Raw genomic sequence first — 13,151 nt, forward strand, 5'->3', positions numbered from 1 at the left:
GTATAGCTAAGAATGCCAGGCCGCCGTCAACGGAGGCATTTCCAGCAGACAGACGACTTTACGAAGGGTATGGTGATCGGGCTGAGAAGGGCAGGTTGGTCGCTTCGTCAAATCGCAGCCGATACCCATAGGGATGTGTCCACGGTGCAGCGCCTGTGGCGAAGATGGTTGGCGCAGGGACATGTGGCACGTGCGAGGGGTCCAGGCGCAGCCCGAGTGACGTCAGCACGCGAGGATCGGCGCATCCGCCGCCAAGCGGTGGCAGCCCCGCTCGCCACGTCAACCGCCATTCTTCAGCATGTGCAAGACACCCTGGCTGTTCCAATATCGACCAGAACAATTTCCCGTCGATTGGTTGAAGGAGGCCTGCACTCCCGGCGTCCGCTCAGAAGACTACCATTGACTCCACAGCATAGACGTGCACGCCTGGCATGGTGCCGGGCTAGAACGACTTGGATGAGGGAATGGCGGAACGTCGTGTTCTCCGATGAGTCACGCTTCTGTTCTGTCAGTGATAGTCACCGCAGACGAGTGTGGCGTCGGCGTGGAGAAAGGTCAAATCCGGCAGTAACTATGGAGCGCCCTACCGCTAGACAACGCGGCATCATGGTTTGGGGCGCTATTGCGTATGATTCCACGTCACCTCTAGTGCGTATTCAAGGCACGTTAAATGCCCACCGCTACGTGCAGCATGTGCTGCGGCCGGTGGCACTCCCGTACCTTCAGGGGCTGCCCAATGCTCTGTTTCAGCAGGATAATGCCCGCCCACACACTGCTCGCATCCCCCAACAGGCTCTACGAGGTGTACAGATGCTTCCGTGGCCAGCGTACTCTCCGGATCTCTCACCAATCGAACACGTGTGGGATCTCATTGGACGCCGTTTGCAAACTCTGCCCCAGCCTCGTACGGACGACCAACTGTGGCAAATGGTTGACAGAGAATGGAGAACCATCCCTCAGGACACCATCCGCACTCTTATTGACTCTGTACCTCGACGTGTTTCTGCGTGCATCGCCGCTCGCGGTGGTCCTACATCCTACTGAGTCGATGCCGTGCGCATTGTGTAACCTGCATATCGGTTTGAACTAAACATCAATTATTCGTCCGTGCCGTCTCTGTTTTTTCCCCAACTTTCATCCCTTTCGAACCACTCCGTCTTGGTGTTGCATTTGCTCTGTCAGTCAGTGTAAGTTAGAAGATTGTGAGCTACTGCAATGTGACCTCGAAAATGTTGTCAGATGGACAGCAGGCAATGGTATGTTAATAAACGGGGTTAAAAGTCAGGTCGTGTGTTTCAGAAATAGGAAAAGTCCTCTCTGTTTTAATTACTGCATTGATGGGGTGAAAGTTCCTTTTGGGGATCATTGTAAGTACCTAGGTGTTAATATAAGAAAAGACCATCATTGGGGTAATCACATAAAAATGATTGTTAATAAAGGGTTCAGATCTCTGCACATGCTTATGAGAGTATTTTGGGGTTGTGGTAAGGATGTGAAAGAGAGGCCATATAAGTCTCTGGTAAGACCCCATCTAGAGTATGGTTCCAGTGTATGGGAGCCTCGCCAGGATTACTTGATTCAAGAACTGGAAAAAATCCAAAGAAAACAGCTCGATTTGTTCTGGGTGATTTCCGGCAAAAGAGTAGCGTTACAGAAATGTTGCAAAGTTTGGGCTGGGAAGACTTGGGAGATAGGAGACGAGCTGCTCGATTAAGTGGTATGTTCCGAGCTTTCAGTGGAGGGATGGCGTGGGAGGATATCTGTAGACGAATAAGTTTGAGTGGTGTCTTTGAAAGTAGGAAAGAACACAATATGAAGACAAAGTTGGAATTTAAGAGGACAAACCGGGGCAAATATTCGTTTATAGGAAGGGGAGTTGGTGATTGGAATAACTTACCAAGAGAAGTGTTCAATAATTTTTCAATTTCTTTGAAATCATTTAAGAAAATTGTAGGAAAACAACAGATAGGGAATCTGCCACCTGGGCGACTACCCTAAATGCAGATCAGTAGTGATTGATAAACGATATTCCAATATGTTTCTTTGCCACACTTTGCGTCTGCGCTTTTCCCTAATTGCACTCATTAAAATAATGATAGCTGCGTCTGTATTTTCTTCTTCCTTAACCTTTCCATTGTACACTCACAAGCAGATATTTTCGTTTATTAACATCTTGAGAAATGGTTTCATTAACATTGTTTATTAACTTTGTTTCGTTAACATTGTTTATTAAACTTTGGTGTGGACTAACCATAATAGGTGACTTGAGATAAAATTCCGAAATGCCCTTCATAGATTGCTGGTTACATGATCCTTAGGTGGTTGAAGTTGCTGCAAGTCACGGACAAGAGAAGTAGGTAAACATGGACATATCCCTCTACCACATAAGCATTAATGAACAGACCAGGGACCGTTTCAAAGGTAGAAGTATGCCAATTAGTAAATGAAATGGCGGTACGGACTACCGCTATAGAAGTTGTGAAATTTTTTACCAGTACCCAGACCCGGACTGTCTTTTTGAGTTCTGTGACAATTACTTTGACAGTTAGTATACACCAAGGATCATGTAAGAGAAATGTATGTACTGTGGTATGACAAATTTGTGGAATAAGTAATATACTATTGTACAATCTATTGTTGTCCTTTTATGCACAATTTGTGCTGACTTTTTTTTACCTTTTATTAAGCATAATTTGATGATTGTATTGTAATATCTGTCTAAATCATGATTGCATCGGATGGAAATTGATTGTTATCTCTTCGACAAAATACATTGATGATCTTTGGAATTTACAAACATACATTGAGAAATGTTTATTTGGCAGTTAGTTTTAAGTTGTATTTTTCTGTGAAATACTATTTTTTCAACCTATTAGTACATTGGTTAATGCTGTGGTAAGAAAGGAATCATGACTATAGATTCCATATCCTGTTTATATTAACAATTCTTGATGAACTTGTTCTTTATATCAGGTAACGTCATTGCTAAATGCCGTATGGGATGAAGGTTGTACGGTGACTCATTTCTAAAAAAAATGTTCATTTAATTCATGTTGCTAAGGAGTGGTTGTGTTCATTAATGATGTATATATTTCCTGGCCACAAATAGTTCATTATCTTGCATGGGGCCCCCATTTGTTTTCAGTGTTGGTTTCCATGTGTAGGTTATGGTTATTTTGACTATTTCTGATTTCGGAATTTCATTTGCCTAAGATTTTAAAATCTTTTAATTGCTGTTTCGGAATACAAATAGTCCGTTCATATTAATATTTGACAAAACTGGCTGAAGTGGTTCTCGAGATTTCATAAAGTGGTACTTCAGTTTTCTTATCGTCGTAGCTTCAGCTATCTGCATTTAGTATTTGCGATAGTTGTATGCTGTACCGAGCAAATGGTCGTTCATGCTTTGATATATCGTTCATACTTGTCATCTTTCTGTCTTAAAAACATACTTCACGCCTGGAGTTTCTGTCTGTAGTTTAAAATGCGTATTTATGAATTCACTGTGGTTGTGACGCTGAGGTGCTGGAATTTTGTCTCGCACGAGTTCTTGTGCTTGCCGGAAAATCTACCGACGCAAGGCTGGCGTATTTGAGCACTTATCCGGTCTGAGTTTGGTTTGAACCCGCCAATTTGAGCTCAGGAGGCCAGCGCTCTACCGACTGAGCTACTCGGCCGGGCATCCTATTTTCTGTCTTTCAGCAAAGGTATATTAAGTCGTTACCATCCCTAAATGAGACGAAACACGAAACCTTGGAACTTTCAAAATTATTGCTCCCAAGCAAAATTTACATGTCATACCCGTTTTCTCATTATTTTTACTCCAATTCAAACTATGTATTCAAAGAGGGGAATTGAAATTCCTTAACTCCTTCACTGTCACATGTTTGTTTTAGTTCCATTCTCGGCGACGTAGTACACAATTACCTAAATCTCAGTCGATAACCACAAGAAGTTTACGAGTGAATGAACAAGTACATGTATTCTTGGCTATATACCCCTGGCGTGATTACTTGCGAGTTTTAGGTTTCTAAATTTGCTGAACTTTTGTTGTACCCTGTATCTAGGTAGCAGAATGTAATGTTACAACTTCATTTCAAGAAGTATTTTATTAGGAAAAAATGACATTTTGTTAAAAATGACAAGTAAATCTAACAAAAGAAGTTTTGGTACAAATAATTTGCTTACTTTTACTCAGTTACTTCCCAACTCGGGTTACGGACAAGTGGGAAGGTAGGAAGCTGAAACATAGAGTAGAGAATAGGAAGAGGGAGGTTGAACAGGTTCATGAGAGGGAGAAAATTGAGGAGGAAGTAGGTACATCAGCTGTGTTGGAAGATAAGTGACATTAGGAGGGAAGGGGATCTAATGAGTTGGGTAGCGATTATACTATAGTCTTGGGCAGGGGGGGCCTCCATTGTTAGGCTTCAGATGTTAGGAAAGAAGAAGGGAAGGTGGAGGGTAGGGAGAAGGTGGTAAGTTATCATGTTGGTAACAACAGTGTAAGGCAAGCTGGAATAGGTTCCACCACAGCTGGGTAAGTGTGGGATCTGGTTATTGCAGTGTGGGTGAAATTTAAGGAAGCAGAGATTATTACTGGGTTATTGTGTAGAAGGGATACCGACTGAACAGTGATTGAAGATTTAACCCTCAGGAAGTGTCGTGAGGTCCCCGGGACCTCCCGTGGTTTTGTTTGTTTGCTCTGTGCCATTCTTTTCGAGCAGTGATCTTGGCAGTCCCATTACCTTCAAGCTAATCAGTTAGCTTCCCTCATCTGTTGCGATAACATCAGAATGTGCTTTATTGTATTAACTACATAACTCAAGTTGCCTGCTGGACCTCACAACATCGGTTGTGTAAAATTTCTCTTATGGTGCAACTTTCTTTATTGCTGTACAATAGGCGTTTTGTAGATATAACTATGGCTAAACCCGGACCATCAAAATTGTGTATTGGCTGTGCTGCTTTTGAAGATGTTTTATCACCACCGGTATTAGATGAATGCACCAGTGGCATAGAGTATTCTGACAGTGACAGTACCGATTATTATATGGTAATGTATTTTTGTAGGTGATCTTCAAACAGTAAAGTAAATTCGTGTCCTCATCCCGAGGTGATGCAGCTCTTTTCAGGCTCACTCCCTATGGAGGTGAGCTGCATGAACCGTGTCAGCCACATACCAGCCCTCCTGGGAATCTCAAATTTCTGGCAGAACCGGGAATCTGACCCGGGCCACCAAGGCTGGCAGTTAATAGTACTAACCGTTACGCTATGGAGGCAGACATCTTCAAATTAAAGGATATTTTAGCTTTCGATTGAGGTGAATAGGGAAATAACAGACTTAATATTTCATCTTTGTGTTATGAGTAGGATATATATTGTGATTCTCCAAGTGTTTGAATGAATGACTTTGTGTAATGTGTTTCAAAAGTACCTAAAATGTAAGATCTGCTGGTTTCCACATAACTTTGTTTTTTGAATAAATCATTTCATAATTTGAATGTTAGGACCTTTATTCATATTGCGATTGAACAACTGGAAATGTTTTGTTTATCTTTAAGAAGTTAATTTGAATATTTATGGCATACTTGATTGAAGTTGGCATTAACTACATAATATTTCCAAAATCTGTTAATAACTGTCATATGGAGTTATCTCTTAGTGAAATTAGGGTAAATGATTAGAATTAATAATTACTAAATATAGCATTGTTGATCTAATAACATTTTTCAGAAATTTAAAACCTTATTCAGCATTAAACATGCGCGGTCCCCCAGACTTCACAATGCCGGTTATGTTTCACAAGTATCACAATGCTTGCTGAGAGTGAAATGATACAATGGATTAGGCCTATGTGGAAAACTGCAAGTGAGATTTGTAGATTCTAATGGGTTGGAAGGACGTAGGGATTTGTGGTATGATGCCCTCCACTCGAAACGCAGTGCTACTGTGCATAAATTAGAATGTTGGTTTAGAATGGTTACTGGGATGTACATTCAGGAAAATGGGAAGAGGGAGTGGTGATGATAGTACTGGGAGCTGGAACTCAAATAAGGATGGCATCAAGTTGTTGGTGTTAAAATGTAGAATTGATGTAAAGAAAGCAATAGATGCAAGTAATTAAACCCTGTAATTCCCATTGAATGGTTTTTGATTGAATTTTCAATTTTTTGAGTGATATGTGCTTTTTGAGGTACTTTAGAAGCAATACAGAAATTAAAGTTTGTGTATCTATTATTTAGGTCAGTTTGAGGGGGTCGCTGGGAATTACTGTATAATAGGTTTATATGTCATGCATGAAGAGCTTGCTAAAGAAAGCTGTGCAGAATTTGTCAGAGTTCGGGTGGGTCAGTAGTGGCGCTACACGCCCCTCCCACTTCACTAAATCGGCTTGCTGGTAGCAGTTCTTAACAAACTGCCTGCACAGGCGACCATGCAAGCTGAACTGTCACAGTGATTTGAGTGAGATCTCATTGCGTGTACATAATGCCATTTAGTTATAACCGAGCTTGAACACAGTAACCCATAGCATAATGATATTGTTAGAGAAAGCAGAAACATTGAATGAAATAACAAAGAGATTGACAATTATGTATTCGGAAAATAGCAGTAAACTTACCTATTGGCCTGTTCCTAGTCCGCATGTTCTGAAAGAGGTTGAAAGCCGCTCATATCGCCTTCATTGTCATCTGTGTTTTTGGTGCTGGCGTCACAAACTCTCTTTCTGTCACTGGCTCTATTGGCCTCCAGATTAATCATTATGTGGTCTGATACTTCATCCATTATGTGATTCCTCTCAGTGTACTTCTTCTCAATGTCTATTACATGCCTACATATTCGATGATTCTTCTCCTCCAGTAGTTCTTTCTATCAGCAATGCTCTTGCATCATCAAGTCTGAAAGTAACTTTCTTTTGTTCTACATTCGTTTTAACATGATCCAAAATCATTTCGATAGGGTTCCAGTCTGGATGGAACTGTGGTGGAGGCAAAATCGTATGTCCATAGGCAGCTAGTAGTCTTTTGATTTTATACGTCTTATAGCATGGTTTATGGGATTTAATCGAAGCATACAGTTGAGGTTTAATCATCTCTGTAGAAAACTGAATACCCTTATCAGTCAACCAATCCTGCATAATTTTTTCGGGAAGATGATGTGGGAGCGTGCTCACATTGGACATATGGTATGAGGCATTATTAGTCACAACTGCAGAGTTGGGTGACATATTAGGAATTCATTAAAAATGAAATTCTTAAATTAAATTCATTTCTCTGTCAGATATTTTTCATAGTTTCTGTAGTTCATCTCATGATAATCCCCTGTTGTTTGGTTTGATTTGAAAAGCAACAAAGCATTTGGAACGAAACCTGCATCTGAACCGGCATGTACCACTATTAATCTTTGCCCTTTCGACGTAGGGGATTTCAGTCCATGAAGAGAACAGGCACTCCAAGTGCTTGGTGTAGTGTGTGAACAATGCAAATATGTCTCATCAGCGTAAACAATAGGCCTACCCTCTTGTCAGTACCGCCTTATGCTCTGTATGTACCATACACGTAGGAGCGTTGTGTCAGGCTTCTCCATAAGTATTCCATGCATGTCTTCTGTCTTCCTCTATTGAAAACCTAGGCCTCGAACTATCTTGCTTAATGTTCTTACACCACCTCTAAACTGTATATCCTCAACCAGTTTCCTACAGATGTTTTCCAATGTTGGTCTCTCGCCTTTGGTATCGTGAAAATTATGAATCGCACGCCTGACCATGCATTTATCATAATTTTCCAATTCACATTTCTTGCGAGATTTTAGTCTTCTCTTTCCAGGCGTTGAAAATGAATGCACCCTTTTAAATTTGTTTTGCATCTCGTATTACATTCCGTGTGGACCTTTCTGACTTCAGCCAACTTTCTTCTGAATAGCACGTATGTTTCCAGTGGGATGTATTTTGTTTTTCATGAATTTATACAAGTAATGAATAGCAACCCTAGTTTGACTGTATTATAAAGTTTTCGCACTCCATAATTTAAAAAGAAACAGGGGCACTGCTAAGTACGCTAAATGTTATGCATAATTCTCAAGACCTTAGTTATACAGCAAACACACTTTCAGTTAGGTTAGGTACGTTAAATGTCAATATTACACATATAGGCTTGCTGCTTCCTTGCACTATACACTTGATAAACAGCTCCTCTCAGTCAGCCCTCATGGTTGAAGAATGCACTGTGCTCCATAATCAGCATTCGGGTGACACATAGGAGCCCCAGAATGAGCATTAAACTACGCCGACTGGTATTGGTCTATCCCCACTTTCACACTCTGTTGGAATATCTGAATCAATTTCGATATAGGTGTTCACTTGTACACTTTAACCTGCTGCATTAATCAACTGGTGTGTTGATTCCATGCTGTCAGGAAGGGTATCCGATTCTAATTCGAGATGTCCACCACTAATCACAAAGTTTGTACAAGGAGTAATTTTTTACCACGTATTCAATACAATTTATTCCACTATTGTGTGGTTAAATACACATGGAAATTATCAGAAATTTGAAGTGTACATGTTTCGCCCACTGTTTATTGGGCATCATCAGCCTCAATCAATCTTAAAACACACATGGTCTAAGGAGTCATAATAATTTACATAAAACGTATTGAAGAAAGTTTACAAGTGTTAATACTGTGGATGCAAAATGTTTACAGTACAAAAATATTGAATAAAACAGAACTTATGCTAAAATCACTTTGAAAAATTGAAACACTCGTCTAAAAGTAATTGTCACACATTGTTTTTTAAAAAATAATCTATGTCTGACACTGGAATGGATCTTTTTGATAAAAAGCTTGAACAATATATATTACATTTGGAAAACAGGATATAAAAAATAAGGCGTCACAGGACAAGAACAAGACGGTTAAAAGATACAGTATTTGTTCATGTTTGAGGCCAAAATTTAAAATAAGGATGAAAATATATAGTCAAATTGGAGGCGGTATAGATTAAGACGTCTTGGAAAGTTACTGTAGATAAAAATCATAGTATGTCGTGAAGTGCTAAAAATACATCGAAGAATTTGCCGTAAACGCTGCTAAAAATATCCAATTAAAAGAAGGTAGGTTGGACGACAATTTCGTGTAACCAGAGAATGCCTCATGTAGACGTGGATGTCCGTAGTAAACAATGTTATCAATTTATTCTCAAGATGTAACTTATGTCCTAATGTAACTGCAGTTACATTGTGTGTTTTAAGATTGATTGAGGCTGATGATGCCCAATAAACAGTGGGCGAAACATATACTCTTCAAATTTCTGATAATTTCCATGTGTATTTAACCACACAATAGTGGAATAAATTGTATTGAATAGGTGGTATTAAATTTACTCCTTGTATAAACTTTGTGATTAGCTATTCTTCAATACGGAATAATGACAAGAATAATGGTTTTTAATGTCCACCACTAGCGGGAAACCCAGCTTTCAGAAATCATTTACGAATTGTGGAGGCTGTAACTTTTTTCTATGCGTTGGTTGTCCACGAAATTGATTGGAGAACATTCAGTCCCTTTGTCAGTGTTTGAAGAGTTATGTCATTCCCGTTAAGTTCTGATACTGTGTGCTTCATCACTAACTGGAAGTACCGCCTGTGAAAAAAGTAAGCGAATACATACTGTACAGGGCACAAATACAGTACTTTTTGAAAAAGAAAGTGTCCGTTAGGAGAGGTTTAATTGAACTTTCTCGTGGCTATGGTATGTCCGCGTTCGTAATAAAGGGTGTCTGTGTAAGAGGGGTAAATTACTTACACACAACAACGTATTTAATTACGGACCTAGGAAATCGTCCGCCAATGAGGAGTGTCCGCTGGTGAGAGGTGTCCGTTAAGGCAGGTTTTACTGTAAAAGAAAACGTTAAGGTCCAGTAATACTACCTTGAAGAATTCCCCTCTTAATTATTGCAGGGACAGGTAAAGCTTCGCCTACTCTCTGAGTTCTATTTTCTAGAAACATAGCCACCCATTCAGTCACTCTTTTGTCAAGTCCAATTGCACTCATTTTTGCCATTTGTCTCCCATGATCTACCCTATCAAATGCCTTAGAGAGGTCAATCACGATACAGTCAGATTGACCTCCTGAATCCAGGATATCTGCTATATCTTGCTGATATCCTACAAGTTGAGCTTCAGTGGAAAAACCTTTCCTAAACCCAAACTGCCTTCTATTGAACCAGTTATTAATTTGGCAAACGTGTCTAATATAATCAGAAAACATACTTTCCCACAGCTTACAAGCAATGCATGTCAAACTAACTGGCCTGTAATTTTCAGCTTTATGTCTATCACCCTTTCCTTTATACACAGGGGCTACTATAGCAACTGTCCATTCATTTGGTATAGCTCCTTCATGCAGACAGTAATCAAATAAGTACCATATTATGGTACTATATCCCAACCCATTGTCTTTAGTGTATCCCCCAAAACCTTATCAATTCCAGCTGCTTTTCTAGTTTCCAACTTTTGTATCTTACTGTAAATGTCATTGTTGTCATAGGTGGATTTTAATACTTCTTTAGCATTAGTCTCATCCTCTATCTGGACATTATCCTTGTAACCAACAATCTTTACATACTGCTGACTGAATACTTCTGCATTTTGAAGATCCTCACGTACACACTCCCCTTGTTCATTAATGATTACTGGAATATCCTTCTTGGAACCAGTTTCTGCCTTAAAGTACCTATAAATACTCTTCCATTTTTCACTAAAATTTGTATGACCACCAATTATGCCTGCCATCATGTTATCTTTAGGTGACTTCTTTGCTAGATTCAATTTCTCCTTACTTCCACAGTCATTTCTAACTTTTTTTTTTTTTTTTAACCAATCTGGATCTCCTTCTTAGTCTCTTTACTTCTCTCTTATAATATAGTGGATCTTTACCATTCCTTATCACCTTTGTAGGTACAAACCTATTTTCACATTCCTCAACAATTGCTTTAACCCTCAACTACAGACGTGCGTAATATGGCCGTGAACACAAATGCGCGTTCTCAGATACCGCTGTTATATTTAGTATTGTTGTGGGCACAATAATAAAACAATGGATGTAAAATAATTATAGTGATGTTATATTATACTCTTTTGCTTGATTTAAGAAGCAGAGATGCAATATATGGAATATTTTAATTATAAAATAGAAAAATGCTCAATGCCGTAGCAATTACTAGTTGGAAATACATGAGTGTGCATATTGATATATCTATCAAAAATCGATAAGTAGTGATGTTTGTCATGGAATGAAATTAGTGGATTACTATCCTTTCAGTTATTAAATGAAATGAAAACTGAACTAGGATATGTTGAAAACAAAAAATAGAAATGTTTAAAACACTGCTTTCAACAGGCAATAAATGAACGCTCAAGCCATTTGTGGCGCTTCTGCGTTTACAGTTTCAAAGTTTACTGTCAACTTTCCTTTTCTCAAGGTTTTCACTTTACAAAGGTGAAAAAATGAGTGTATCCTCCTAATTCAGTACATCACATATTCCATCATTAGATGGAGTAAACAAATTCAAACATGTTTCAGCTCATTTGAGCCATCTTCAGTGAAAGAATTTACATAACACTAGTTAAAAAATGCCAGAAAACATAATGAAGTAACAAATGAAAAAAACAAAAGGGAGCTTAGACGGAAACAAAATTAGCACAAATATACATCATTATGTGGAGCAAAAAAAAAAAAAAACTCACTGCGACAAAATTCAGTGAAACAGGTGTTAAAGCAAAAATAATAATTGAAACTAAAAACAGTGTTAACGTAAGAAGAAAAGAAATAAAAACAAATAATACATGGAAATGAACAACAGGTGCGCATGGTGAGGTTGGGGACCTCATAGGTTATATTTGTGCTAATTTTGTTTCCGTCTAGGCTCTGTTTTTTCATTTGTTACTTCATTATGTTTTTTTTTTTTTGGCATTTTTAAACTTGTTTTATGTACATTATTTCAACCTCCCTCATTTTTCACTGAAGATGGCTCAAACGAGCCGAAACATGTTTGAATTTGTTTACTCCATCTAATGATGGAATATATGATGTATTGAATTAGGAGACACTCATTTTTTCACCTTTGTAAAGTGAAAACCGTCAGTACGGAATTATTCTAATATCTTTCTCAAGGTTATCACACATCTTTTATGCACGTTTTACACATTTTCTTTGTACACTCCAAGCACATCGGCTTTTTGCACATTTGACAGAGGTATGCTGTTTTTCTCTTCTTCCGTGGGTCACAAGTGTAGCATGTTTTTAGTTTTTCAATATTTTCCTCTTTCCCCATGATGAGATCGTCACGAATTCCTAGAACTCTTCTTATGCACCCTCGGACTTCCCAGCTAACGTGAGGATTTTTCATCCTGTGCTGCATATGTTCTTCCACGAGCTGTCCTGCCAAGGTCTTCATGAAATCAAACCTTTTAATTACAGGGTTGTCTTTGTAAGAGCTGAACAGAATGGAGGCATTTACAAAACTTATTTCCAGAACTCGAAAGAAAATCACCATTGGCCACCTTCTAGTTCTGCGACTTGTTGGGTAGATAACACATTTCTCATCAAGTGAGTCTACTCCTCCCTTCGTACTATTGTAGTAGGAAATCATCGATCGTTTGTCTGTTTCAGGATCGATCAACTTATCATGATGCATTGATGAAATTAGTGTTATGGCCTTGCCCGTTTTTGGAACAAAGGATGCTATTGTTGCATCTTTCGTGAAACCAAAAAGCGAGGTACTTTCTTTGTAATATCTATTGGGCAGGAACTCATTAGGTATTTCATTCTTATTTTTTTTTCAACGTCCCTACGTATGTTAGCCCTCTGTCCTTCAGTGCCATCATCAATTCAATTGAACTGAACCAGTTGTCAGCTGTGACGTTCCTGTTTGTTCTCTGTATATGAGAAGAAAGGCGCAGCACTGTTTGAGTTGGCTTTGCTAGCTTCTTTTCTTCGGGGGAGAGTGTAGTTCTATCAGAATCTTTCCCAACATACATGTACCCATTGAGAAAGAAGTAGTTGTGAGCATCGGTAAGGCACATGATTTTTAGTCCATACTTACTTGGTTTGTTAGGCATGAAAATTTTGAACTTGCAGTGACCACGAAAAGC

At 39.1% G+C, this 13,151-nt stretch overlaps 1 protein-coding gene across 4 annotated transcripts in view; it reads left to right on the forward strand.

Annotated features, from left to right (window-relative positions):
* Positions 1-2,546: 2,546 nt before the first annotated feature.
* The window catches only part of nudE (Nuclear distribution protein nudE), a 270,984-nt gene continuing 260,379 nt past the window's right edge, over positions 2,547-13,151 (forward strand). For 3 of the 4 annotated variants that reach the window (XR_010860559.2, XM_067150050.2, XM_067150052.2), the window contains exon 1: positions 2,780-2,895. The gene's annotated coding sequence lies outside the window, so the exon portion shown is untranslated. Of the gene's footprint in view, positions 2,578-2,779; positions 2,896-13,151 lie in introns of those variants that run through there. The other variant, XM_067150051.2, reaches the window with a different exon arrangement.

This window comes from Anabrus simplex, chromosome 6 (assembly GCF_040414725.1).
Source record: "Anabrus simplex isolate iqAnaSimp1 chromosome 6, ASM4041472v1, whole genome shotgun sequence".
NCBI lineage: Eukaryota > Metazoa > Arthropoda > Insecta > Orthoptera > Tettigoniidae > Anabrus > Anabrus simplex.